The 13,151-nt window shown below is 44.4% G+C and overlaps 1 long non-coding RNA gene across 1 annotated transcript; it reads left to right on the top strand.

The window, feature by feature from the left end:
• The first annotated feature begins 15 nt into the window (after positions 1-15).
• On the top strand, positions 16-8,041 carry LOC307027161. Its single transcript, XR_013804560.1, has 3 exons — positions 16-251; positions 7,059-7,094; positions 7,194-8,041. It is a non-coding gene; the product is annotated as an uncharacterized lncRNA (long non-coding RNA).
• Positions 8,042-13,151: the final 5,110 nt, after the last annotated feature.

The following is a 13,151-nucleotide window of genomic DNA, read 5'->3' on the forward strand; positions in this document are numbered from 1 at the left end:
TGGAAGAGAGGGGGGGGGTTTGGAGCAGGACACTTCAGAGACATGTCCTTATATCTGAGACCTGTATTATCTGCCTATAATCAGATCAATAGGAACTCTGTAATGTGATCAATAATCTCCCCTCAGCCACAGAGAGCTCCGGGTCCACCGGCTCAGACTCCGGCTGCCCCCCCTCCAGCCGGCAGGACGACGGCCCCCCCCAGCAGCCCCCCCCCTCCAGCCGGCAGCTGACCGCCTGCAGACCCCCTGCTGTGAGTACATCTTAAACATCTATGATTTACACCTACGTGACCCGCTCTATGGAAATCAGTCGGAAGTCTCAACGGCTCGTTTCAAAATAAACGTGGATCTGCGTAAAAAAAATGTTTTTCGGGGTTCGGGTGTTTGCTTTGATTTTAAATAAACAAAGTCTTGGCTTTCAGAACATTCCATCTCATTCCATCTCATTCCATCTCATTACATCTCATTCCATCTCATTACATCTCGTTCCATCTCGTTCCATCTCGTTCCATCTCGTTCCATCTCGTTACATCTCGTTCCATCTCGTTCCATCTCGTTCCATCTCATTCCATCTCGTTACATCTCATTACATCTCATTACATCTCATTACATCTCGTTCCATCTCATTACATCTCATTACATCTCATTACATCTCATTCCATCTCGTTACATCTCATTACATCTCATTACATCTCATTACATCTCATTCCATCTCGTTACATCTCATTACATCTCATTACATCTCGTTACATCTCATTACATCTCGTTACATCTCATTACATCTCATTACATCTCATAACATCTCATAACATCTCATTCCATCTCGTTACATCTCATTACATCTCATTACATCTCATTACATCTCGTTACATCTCATTCCATCTCATTACATCTGATTACATCTCGTTCCATCTCGTTCCATCTCGTTCCATCTCGTTACATCTCGTTCCATCTCGTTACATCTCATTACATCTCATTACATCTCATAACATCTCATTACATCTCATTACATCTCATTACATCTCATTACATCTCGTTACATCTCATTACATCTCATTACATCTCATTACATCTCATTACATCTCGTTACATCTCATTACATCTCGTTACATCTCATTACATCTCATTACATCTCATAACATCTCATTACATCTCATTACATCTCGTTACATCTCATTACATCTCGTTACATCTCATTACATCTCATTACATCTCATTACATCTCATTCCATCTCGTTACATCTCATTACATCTCATTACATCTCGTTACATCTCATTACATCTCGTTACATCTCATTCCATCTCATTACATCTGATTACATCTCGTTCCATCTCGTTACATCTCGTTACATCTCGTTCCATCTCGTTACATCTCGTTCCATCTCGTTACATCTCGTTACATCTCATTCCATCTCATTCCATCTCATTACATCTCATTCCATCTCATTCCATCTCATTACATCTGATTACATCTCATTCCATCTCATTCCATCTCGTTACATCTCATTCCATCTCATTCCATCTCATTCCATCTCATTCCATCTCATTACATCTGATTACATCTCGTTCCATCTCGTTACATCTCATTACATCTCATTCCATCTCGTTACATCTCATTCCATCTCATTCCATCTCATTACATCTCATTCCATCTCATTCCATCTCGTTACATCTCATTCCATCTCATTCCATCTCATTCCATCTCATTCCATCTCATTACATCTGATTACATCTCGTTCCATCTCGTTACATCTCGTTACATCTCGTTCCATCTCGTTACATCTCGTTCCATCTCGTTACATCTCGTTACATCTCGTTCCATCTCATTCCATCTCATTACATCTCATTACATCTGATTACATCTCGTTCCATCTCATTCCATCTCATTACATCTGATTACATCTCGTTCCATCTCGTTACATCTCGTTCCATCTCGTTACATCTCGTTACATCTCATTCCATCTCATTACATCTCGTTCCATCTCGTTACATCTCGTTACATCTCATTCCATCTCATTACATCTCGTTCCATCTCGTTACATCTCGTTACATCTCATTCCATCTCATTCCATCTCATTCCATCTCATTCCATCTCATTCCATCTCATTACATCTGATTACATCTCGTTCCATCTCGTTACATCTCGTTACATCTCGTTCCATCTCGTTACATCTCGTTCCATCTCGTTACATCTCGTTCCATCTCGTTACATCTCGTTACATCTCATTCCATCTCATTACATCTCATTACATCTGATTACATCTCGTTCCATCTCATTCCATCTCATTACATCTGATTACATCTCGTTCCATCTCGTTCCATCTCGTTCCATCTCGTTACATCTCGTTCCATCTCGTTACATCTCGTTACATCTCGTTCCATCTCATTCCATCTCATTACATCTCATTACATCTGATTCCATCTCATTCCATCTCATTCCATCTCATTACATCTGATTACATCTCGTTCCATCTCGTTACATCTCGTTCCATCTCGTTACATCTCATTACATCTCGTTCCATCTCGTTACATCTCATTCCATCTCGTTACATCTCGTTACATCTCGTTACATCTCGTTCCATCTCGTTACATCTCGTTACATCTCATTCCATCTCGTTACATCTCGTTACATCTCATTCCATCTCGTTCCATCTCGTTCCATCTCGTTCCATCTCGTTACATCTCGTTACATCTCGTTCCATCTCGTTCCATCTCATTCCATCTCGTTACATCTCGTTACATCTCATTCCATCTCATTACATCTCATTACATCTCATAACATCTGATTCCATCTCATTCCATCTCGTTCCATCTCATTCCATCTCATTACATCTCATTCCATCTGATTACATCTCATTCCATCTCATTCCATCTCGTTCCATCTCATTACATCTCATTCCATCTGATTACATCTCATTCCATCTCATTCCATCTCATTCCATCTCATTCCATCTGATTACATCTCGTTCCATCTCATTCCATCTCATTCCATCTCATTCCATCTCATTACATCTCATTCCATCTCATTACATCTCATTCCATCTCATTCCATCTCATTCCATCTCGTTCCATCTCATTACATCTGATTCCATCTCATTCCATCTCGTTCCATCTCATTACATCTGATTCCATCTCATTCCATCTCATTACATCTCATTACATCTCATTCCATCTCGTTCCATCTCATTACATCTGATTCCATCTCATTCCATCTCGTTCCATCTCGTTCCATCTCATTACATCTCATTCCATCTCGTTCCATCTCGTTCCATCTCATTCCATCTGATTACATCTCATTCCATCTGATTACATCTCATTCCATCTCATTACATCTCATTCCATCTCATTCCATCTCATTACATCTCATTCCATCTCATTCCATCTCGTTCCATCTCGTTCCATCTCATTACATCTGATTCCATCTCATTCCATCTCGTTCCATCTCGTTACATCTCGTTCCATCTCGTTCCATCTCGTTCCATCTCGTTCCATCTCGTTCCATCACGTTCCATCTCGTTCCATCTCGTTCCATCTCGTTCCATCTCGTTCCATCTCATTCCATCTCATTACTAAAACTAAAAAGGAAATTCAACACAGGACTAAAACTAATATAAAAATAGTTGACAAAATGAAAACTAGTTTATATACACACACACACACACACACACACACACACACACACATACACACATACACACATACACACATACACACATACACACATACACACACACACACACATACACATACACACACACACACACAAGCTTCCCCCAGACCAGTAATCCAAAAAAAAATATCTTCCCTCTGTAGTATTTTGATCATTTGCTAATAACCAATGAGATCGATGGATTCCAGAGAGGAGGAAACTTTGAAGGCCTTTTTCTCAGAATGATGACTCGGTGACGGTCACTGTCGTGGCTTCCTTCCTTGTTTTTCCATCGAGCCACTAGACGCCTCAAACAGACCGTTCTAACTCGTTTCCTTAAATGACTCACAGTGTGAAGTGCTGCTTGGCCTCCGATGGTTTAGAAGATGTTGCGATGTGTTTGCTCAAAATAAAATAACAAACTTTTGCACATGCAACAAAGAAAATAGGCCTTTACGATATTCAAAAGAAATAGGCAGAACTCAAATAAAACAACAAACAACTTAGTTATTCTTTCTTTCGTGATAATGCTTATAACTTCACAACTTAAAGGGTACTTGTACGGTTTGTGTGTTCGTGTACGGTACGAGTACGTTACGGTTAAAAACTGTTCCTCGACGGTAGTAGATACTGCAGGAGCACAGACACTCTCTTCCTGTTGCTCTCAGAGAGTTACTTCCTGTTGCTCTCAGACCCTCACTTCCTGTTGCTCTCAGAGAGTCACTTCCGGTTGCTCTCAGACCCTCACTTCCTGTTGCTCTCAGACACTCACTTCCTGTTGCTCTCAGAGAGTCACTTCCGGTTGCTCTCAGACCCTCACTTCCTGTTGCTCTCAGACACTCACCTCCTGTTGCTCTCAGACACTCACTTCCTGTTGCTCTCAGACACTCACTTCCTGTTGCTCTCAGACACTCACTTCCGGTTGCTCTCAGACCCTCACTTCCTGTTGCTCTCAGACACTCACTTCCTGTTGCTCTCAGAGAGTCACTTCCTGTTGCTCTCATACCCTCACTTCCTGTTGCTCTCATACCCTCACTTCCTGTTGCTCTCATACCCTCACTTCCTGTTGCTCTCATACCCTCACTTCCTGTTGCTCTCATACCCTCACTTCCTGTTGCTCTCATACCCTCACTTCCTGTTGCTCTCAGACACTCACCTCCTGTTGCTCTCAGACACTCACTTCCTGTTGCTCTCAGACCCTCACTTCCTGTTGCTCTCAGACACTCACTTCCTGTTGCTCTCAGACCCTCACTTCCTGTTGCTCTCATACCCTCACTTCCTGTTGCTCTCAGAGAGTCACTTCCTGTTGCTCTCATACCCTCACTTCCTGTTGCTCTCAGACACTCACTTCCTGTTGCTCTCAGAGAGTCACTTCCTGTTGCTCTCATACCCTCACTTCCTGTTGCTCTCATACCCTCACTTCCTGTTGCTCTCAGAGAGTCACTTCCTGTTGCTCTCATACCCTCACTTCCTGTTGCTCTCAGACACTCACTTCCTGTTGCTCTCAGAGAGTCACTTCCTGTTGCTCTCAGAGAGTCACTTCCTGTTGCTCTCAGACCCTCACTTCCTGTTGCTCTCATACCCTCACTTCCTGTTGCTCTCAGAGAGTCACTTCCTGTTGCTCTCATACCCTCACTTCCTGTTGCTCTCAGACACTCACTTCCTGTTGCTCTCAGAGAGTCACTTCCTGTTGCTCTCATACCCTCACTTCCTGTTGCTCTCATACCCTCACTTCCTGTTGCTCTCAGAGAGTCACTTCCTGTTGCTCTCATACCCTCACTTCCTGTTGCTCTCATACCCTCACTTCCTGTTGCTCTCATACCCTCACTTCCTGTTGCTCTCAGACACTCACCTCCTGTTGCTCTCAGACACTCACTTCCTGTTGCTCTCAGACCCTCACTTCCTGTTGCTCTCAGACACTCACTTCCTGTTGCTCTCAGACACTCACTTCCTGTTGCTCTCATACTCTCACTTCCTGTTGCTCTCAGAGAGTCACTTCCTGTTGCTCTCATACCCTCACTTCCTGTTGCTCTCAGACACTCACCTCCTGTTGCTCTCAGACACTCACTTCCTGTTGCTCTCAGACCCTCACTTCCTGTTGCTCTCAGAGAGTCACTTCCGGTTGCTCTCAGACCCTCACTTCCTGTTGCTCTCAGACACTCACCTCCTGTTGCTCTCAGACACTCACTTCCGGTTGCTCTCAGACCCTCACTTCCTGTTGCTCTCAGACACTCACTTCCTGTTGCTCTCAGAGAGTCACTTCCTGTTGCTCTCATACCCTCACTTCCTGTTGCTCTCATACCCTCACTTCCTGTTGCTCTCAGAGAGTCACTTCCTGTTGCTCTCATACCCTCACTTCCTGTTGCTCTCATACCCTCACTTCCTGTTGCTCTCATACCCTCACTTCCTGTTGCTCTCATACCCTCACTTCCTGTTGCTCTCAGACACTCACTTCCTGTTGCTTTCAGACCCTCACTTCCTGTTGCTCTCAGACACTCACTTCCTGTTGCTCTCAGACCCTCACTTCCTGTTGCTCTCATACCCTCACTTCCTGTTGCTCTCAGAGAGTCACTTCCTGTTGCTCTCATACCCTCACTTCCTGTTGCTCTCAGACACTCACCTCCTGTTGCTCTCAGACACTCACTTCCTGTTGCTCTCAGACCCTCACTTCCTTTTGCTCTCATACCCTCACTTCCTGTTGCTCTCAGAGAGTCACTTCCGGTTGCTCTCAGACCCTCACTTCCGGTTGCTCTCAGACCCTCACTTCCTGTTGCTCTCAGACACTCACTTCCTGTTGCTCTCAGAGAGTCAGTTCCTGTTGCTCTCATACCCTCACTTCCTGTTGCTCTCATACCCTCACTTCCTGTTGCTCTCAGAGAGTCACTTCCTGTTGCTCTCATACCCTCACTTCCTGTTGCTCTCATACCCTCACTTCCTGTTGCTCTCAGACACTCACCTCCTGTTGCTCTCAGACACTCACTTCCTGTTGCTCTCAGACCCTCACTTCCTGTTGCTCTCAGACACTCACTTCCTGTTGCTCTCAGACCCTCACTTCCTGTTGCTCTCAGACACTCACTTCCTGTTGCTCTCAGACCCTCACTTCCTGTTGCTCTCAGACACTCACTTCCTGTTGCTCTCAGACCCTCACTTCCTGTTGCTCTCATACCCTCACTTCCTGTTGCTCTCAGAGAGTCACTTCCTGTTGCTCTCATACCCTCACTTCCTGTTGCTCTCATACCCTCACTTCCTGTTGCTCTCAGACACTCACTTCCTGTTGCTCTCAGATACAGAGACTGTTCAGAGATATAGATTGATAGATATATAATTAAAACTGATTATTAACTTAAAATAATTAAACAGATTATCCTCTTCTCTGAACTTTAATATAATTGTGTTTCTGTTTCTTCAGAATTCGATCGGCCCGTCCACCGTCGTCTGATCAGCTGTGAGTCCAACATTAATAACACGTAATAAACATCTGTCATTATATACATATATTCAATAACCCCCCCCCCCCCCCTCCCCGCTCTCTCTCTGTCCGCAGGTTTCTTCTCCTTCACTTCCTGAGAGCAGGTTATCTACGGTGCGTTCAGGGACTGTAGTCGGTTCGAGAGAGAGGAGCCCAGATGAACTGCAGTTTATCTACGGTGCGTTCAGGGACTGTAGTCGGTTCGAGAGAGAGGAGCCCAGATGAACTGCAGTTTATCTACGGTGCGTTCAGGGACTGTAGTCGGTTCGAGAGAGAGGAGCCCAGATGAACTGCAGTTTATCTACGGTGCGTTCATGGACTGTAGTCGGTTCGAGGGAGAGGAGCCCAGATGAACTGCAGTTTATCTACGGTGCGTTCAGGAACAGGAGCCCAGATGAACTGCAGTTTATCTACGGTGCGTTCAGGAACAGGAGCCCAGATGAACTGCAGTTTATCTACGGTGCGTTCAGGGACTGTAGTCGGTTCGAGAGAGAGGAGCCCAGATGAACTGCAGTTTATCTACGGTGCGTTCAGGGACTGTAGTCGGTTCGAGAGAGAGGAGCCCAGATGAATTGCAGTTTATCTACGGTGCGTTCAGGGACTGTAGTCGGTTCGAGAGAGAGGAGCCCAGATGAATTGCAGTTTATCGACGGTCCGTTCAGGGACAGGAGCCCAGATGAACTGCAGTTTATCGACGGTGCGTTCAGGGACAGGAGCCCAGATGAACTGCAGTTTATCGACGGTGCGTTCAGGGACAGGAGCCCAGATGAACTGCAGTTTATCGACGGTGCGTTCAGGGACAGGAGCCCAGATGAACTGCAGTTTATCGATGGTGCGTTCAGGGACTGTAGTCAGTCTGTGTAAATAAGTTAGCGTTAGCTTGTCACTTTTCCTGTGTAAATAAAGTTTATACTGACAATAAACTCGTTGTTCTCTGACGTCTGTTTTCTGATCAAACTGTACATTATTAAATACATCTAAATGATATCTACAAGTGTCTCTTGTGTTTCCTGTCCTCAAAGTGTCTCTTGTGTGTCCTGTCCTCAAAGTGTCCCTCTTGTTGTGTGTCCTGTCTTCAAAGTCAGGGTATATGCAGGAGTCCTGAAGTGAGATGGAAGACCTTTTAAGACCTCACATTGACTACAGTATATACAGTATAACTAAACAGCTTGTGATCATAATCCAGATGGAACAAAGCACAAGAGAATGAGTTGTGTGACCGACCCAATGCAAGGTTTATTAGAAAAAGAAACTATTAGAAAGTAGTATTTGATTTAGGCATTGTTCCCAAGAGATGAGACGGACCACTGAAGCCCCCCTCTCCACATGGACTCCAACCTCTCTGTGAAGGTCAGGCTTCATGCTGCTTTGTTGCTTCTGTGCTCACGCTTTGGAAGAACTCCACAGAAAACACTATTTGACCAAACTTTGGTGAGCTTCAGCGGGGTCCAGCCATATAGGAGCCCCCTCACAAATACCCAGGGTTAAATTGGGCTGGGGCTGGACGACGCTCTGACGTCATCACCCTCGTACATTTGTCATATTTTTACAAAAAACGATAAATATGTTAAGACTCCAGCGTGTCCAGAACGCAGCCAGACTCCTCCCCCACACCGAACCACCCGGTCCTCAAAGAACTCCACTGGTTCCCCGTCTCTCACCGCATCCACTACAAACTCCTGGTCCTCACTTTCAAAGCCCTCCACCGTCTGCCCCCCCCTACCTCACTGACCTCCTCATCCTCTACCAACCACCCCGGACCCTCAGATCCACCTCAGCCGGTTTGCTCTCAATCCCCAAGGCCAAACTCTGGAACTCCCTCCCCCAAGACCTCCGTGAGTCTGAGTCCCTCACCCTGTTCCAGTCCCGCCACAAAACCCACCTCTTCAACTAACTTCCTCCTGACGGCTTTTCTGTTTTGGTTTGCTTGTCTACCCTCCCTCCCAAATGTAAAGCGTCTTTGGGTTCAAGAAAAACGCTATAGAAATCAAATGTATTATTATTTCAGACTTTTCTGATTCTTAAGATAGACCACATTCAGGGTCCATATGAGATAGACCACATTCAGGGTCCATATGAGATAGACCACATTCAGGGTCCATATGAGATAGACTACATTCAGGGTCCATATGAGATAGACTACATTCAGGGTCCATATGAGATAGACCACATTCAGGGTCCATATGAGATAGACTACATTCAGGGTCCATATGAGATAGACTACATTCAGGGTCCATATGAGATAGACTACATTCAGGGTCCATATGAGATAGACCACATTCAGGGTCCATATGAGATAGACCACATTCAGGGTCCATATGAGATAGACTACATTCAGGGTCCATATGAGATAGACCACATTCAGGGTCCATATGAGATAGACTACATTCAGGGTCCATATGAGATAGACTACATTCAGGGTCCATATGAGATAGACTACATTCAGGGTCCATATGAGATAGACTACATTCAGGGTCCATATGAGATAGACTACATTCAGGGTCCATATGAGATAGACTACATTCAGGGTCCATATGAGATAGACTACATTCAGGGTCCATATGAGATAGACTACATTCAGGGTCCATATGAGGTAGACTACATTCAGGGTCCATATGAGATAGACTACATTCAGGGTCCATATGAGATAGACTACATTCAGGGTCCATATGAGATAGACTATATTCAGGGTCCATATGAGATAGACTATATTCAGGGTCCATATGAGGTAGACTACATTCAGGGTCCATATGAGATAGACTACATTCAGGGTCCATATGAGGTAGACTACATTCAGGGTCCATATGAGATAGACTACATTCAGGGTCCATATGAGGTAGACTACATTCAGGGTCCATATGAGATAGACTACATTCAGGGTCCATATGAGATAGACTACATTCAGGGTCCATATGAGATAGACTACATTCAGGGTCCATATGAGATAGACTACATTCAGGGTCCATATGAGGTAGACTACATTCAGGGTCCATATGAGATAGACTACATTCAGGGTCCATATGAGATAGACTACATTCAGGGTCCATATGAGGTAGACTACATTCAGGGTCCACATGAGATAGACTACATTCAGGGTCCATATGAGATAGACTACATTCAGGGTCCATATGAGGTAGACTACATTCAGGGTCCACATGAGATAGACTACATTCAGGGTCCACATGAGATAGACTACATTCAGGGTCCACATGAGATAGACTACATTCAGGGTCCACATGAGATAGACTACATTCAGGGTCCATATGAGATAGACTACATTCAGGGTCCATATGAGATAGACTACATTCAGGGTCCATATGAGGTAGACTACATTCAGGGTCCATATGAGATAGACTACATTCAGGGTCCATATGAGATAGACTACATTCAGGGTCCATATGAGATAGACTACATTCAGGGTCCATATGAGGTAGACTACATTCAGGGTCCATATGAGGTAGACTACATTCAGGGTCCATATGAGATAGACTACATTCAGGGTCCATATGAGATAGACTACATTCAGGGTCCATATGAGATAGACTACATTCAGGGTCCATATGAGGTAGACTACATTCAGGGTCCATATGAGGTAGACTACATTCAGGGTCCATATGAGATAGACTACATTCAGGGTCCATATGAGATAGACTACATTCAGGGTCCATATGAGATAGACTACATTCAGGGTCCACATGAGGTAGACTACATTCAGGGTCCATATGAGATAGACTACATTCAGGGTCCACATGAGATAGACTACATTCAGGGTCCATATGAGGTAGACTACATTCAGGGTCCATATGAGGTAGACTACATTCAGGGTCCATATGAGATAGACTACATTCAGGGTCCATATGAGGTAGACTACATTCAGGGTCCATATGAGATAGACTACATTCAGGGTCCATATGAGATAGACTACATTCAGGGTCCGTATGAGATAGACTACATTCAGGGTCCATATGAGGTAGACTACATTCAGGGTCCATATGAGATAGACTACATTCAGGGTCCATATGAGGTAGACTACATTCAGGGTCCATATGAGATAGACTACATTCAGGGTCCATATGAGATAGACTACATTCAGGGTCCACATGAGATAGACTACATTCAGGGTCCACATGAGATAGACTACATTCAGGGTCCATATGAGATAGACTACATTCAGGGTCCACATGAGGTAGACTACATTCAGGGTCCATATGAGATAGACTACATTCAGGGTCCATATGAGATAGACTACATTCAGGGTCCATATGAGATAGACTACATTCAGGGTCCATATGAGGTAGACTACATTCAGGGTCCATATGAGATAGACTACATTCAGGGTCCATATGAGATAGACTACATTCAGGGTCCATATGAGATAGACTACATTCAGGGTCCATATGAGATAGACTACATTCAGGGTCCATATGAGATAGACTACATTCAGGGTCCATATGAGATAGACTACATTCAGGGTCCATATGAGGTAGACTACATTCAGGGTCCATATGAGGTAGACTACATTCAGGGTCCATATGAGATAGACTACATTCAGGGTCCATATGAGATAGACTACATTCAGGGTCCATATGAGGTAGACTACATTCAGGGTCCATATGAGATAGACTACATTCAGGGTCCATATGAGATAGACTACATTCAGGGTCCACATGAGATAGACTACATTCAGGGTCCATATGAGGTAGACCACATTCAGGGTCCATATGAGATAGACTATATTCAGGGTCCATATGAGGTAGACTACATTCAGGGTCCATATGAGGTAGACTACATTCAGGGTCCATATGAGATAGACTACATTCAGGGTCCATATGAGGTAGACTACATTCAGGGTCCATATGAGATAGACTACATTCAGGGTCCATATGAGATAGACTACATTCAGGGTCCACATGAGATAGACTACATTCAGGGTCCATATGAGGTAGACCACATTCAGGGTCCATATGAGATAGACTATATTCAGGGTCCATATGAGGTAGACTACATTCAGGGTCCATATGAGGTAGACTACATTCAGGGTCCACATGAGATAGACTACATTCAGGGTCCATATGAGATAGACTACATTCAGGGTCCATATGAGATAGACTACATTCAGGGTCCATATGAGGTAGACTACATTCAGGGTCCACATGAGATAGACTACATTCAGGGTCCATATGAGGTAGACTACATTCAGGGTCCACATGAGATAGACTACATTCAGGGTCCACATGAGGTAGACTATATTCAGGGTCCATATGAGGTAGACTACATTCAGGGTCCATATGAGGTAGACTACATTCAGGGTCCACATGAGATAGACTACATTCAGGGTCCACATGAGGTAGACTACATTCAGGGTCCATATGAGATAGACTACATTCAGGGTCCATATGAGATAGACTACATTCAGGGTCCATATGAGGTAGACTACATTCAGGGTCCATATGAGGTAGACTATATTCAGGGTCAAGATGAGATCGACTACATTCAGGGTCCAGATGAGATAGACTACATTCAGGGTCCATATGAGGTAGACTACATTCAGGGTCCACATGAGGTAGACTACATTCAGGGTCCATATGAGGTAGACTACATTCAGGGTCCATATGAGGTAGACTACATTCAGGGTCCAGATGAGATAGACTACATTCAGGGTCCATATGAGGTAGACTACATTCAGGGTCCACATGAGGTAGACTACATTCAGGGTCCATATGAGGTAGACTACATTCAGGGTCCATATGAGGTAGACTACATTCAGGGTCCAGATGAGATAGACTACATTCAGGGTCCATATGAGGTAGACTACATTCAGGGTCCACATGAGGTAGACTACATTCAGGGTCCACATGAGGTAGACTACATTCAGGGTCCACATGAGGTAGACTACATTCAGGGTCCACATGAGGTAGACTACATTCAGGGTCCATATGAGATAGACTACATTCAGGGTCCATATGAGATAGACTACATTCAGGGTCCATATGAGATAGACTACATTCAGGGTCCATATGAGGTAGACTACAT

The sequence above is a fragment of the Notothenia rossii genome (genome assembly GCF_949606895.1).
Source record: "Notothenia rossii genome assembly, contig: scaffold_71, whole genome shotgun sequence".
Taxonomy (NCBI): Eukaryota; Metazoa; Chordata; class Actinopteri; order Perciformes; family Nototheniidae; genus Notothenia; species Notothenia rossii.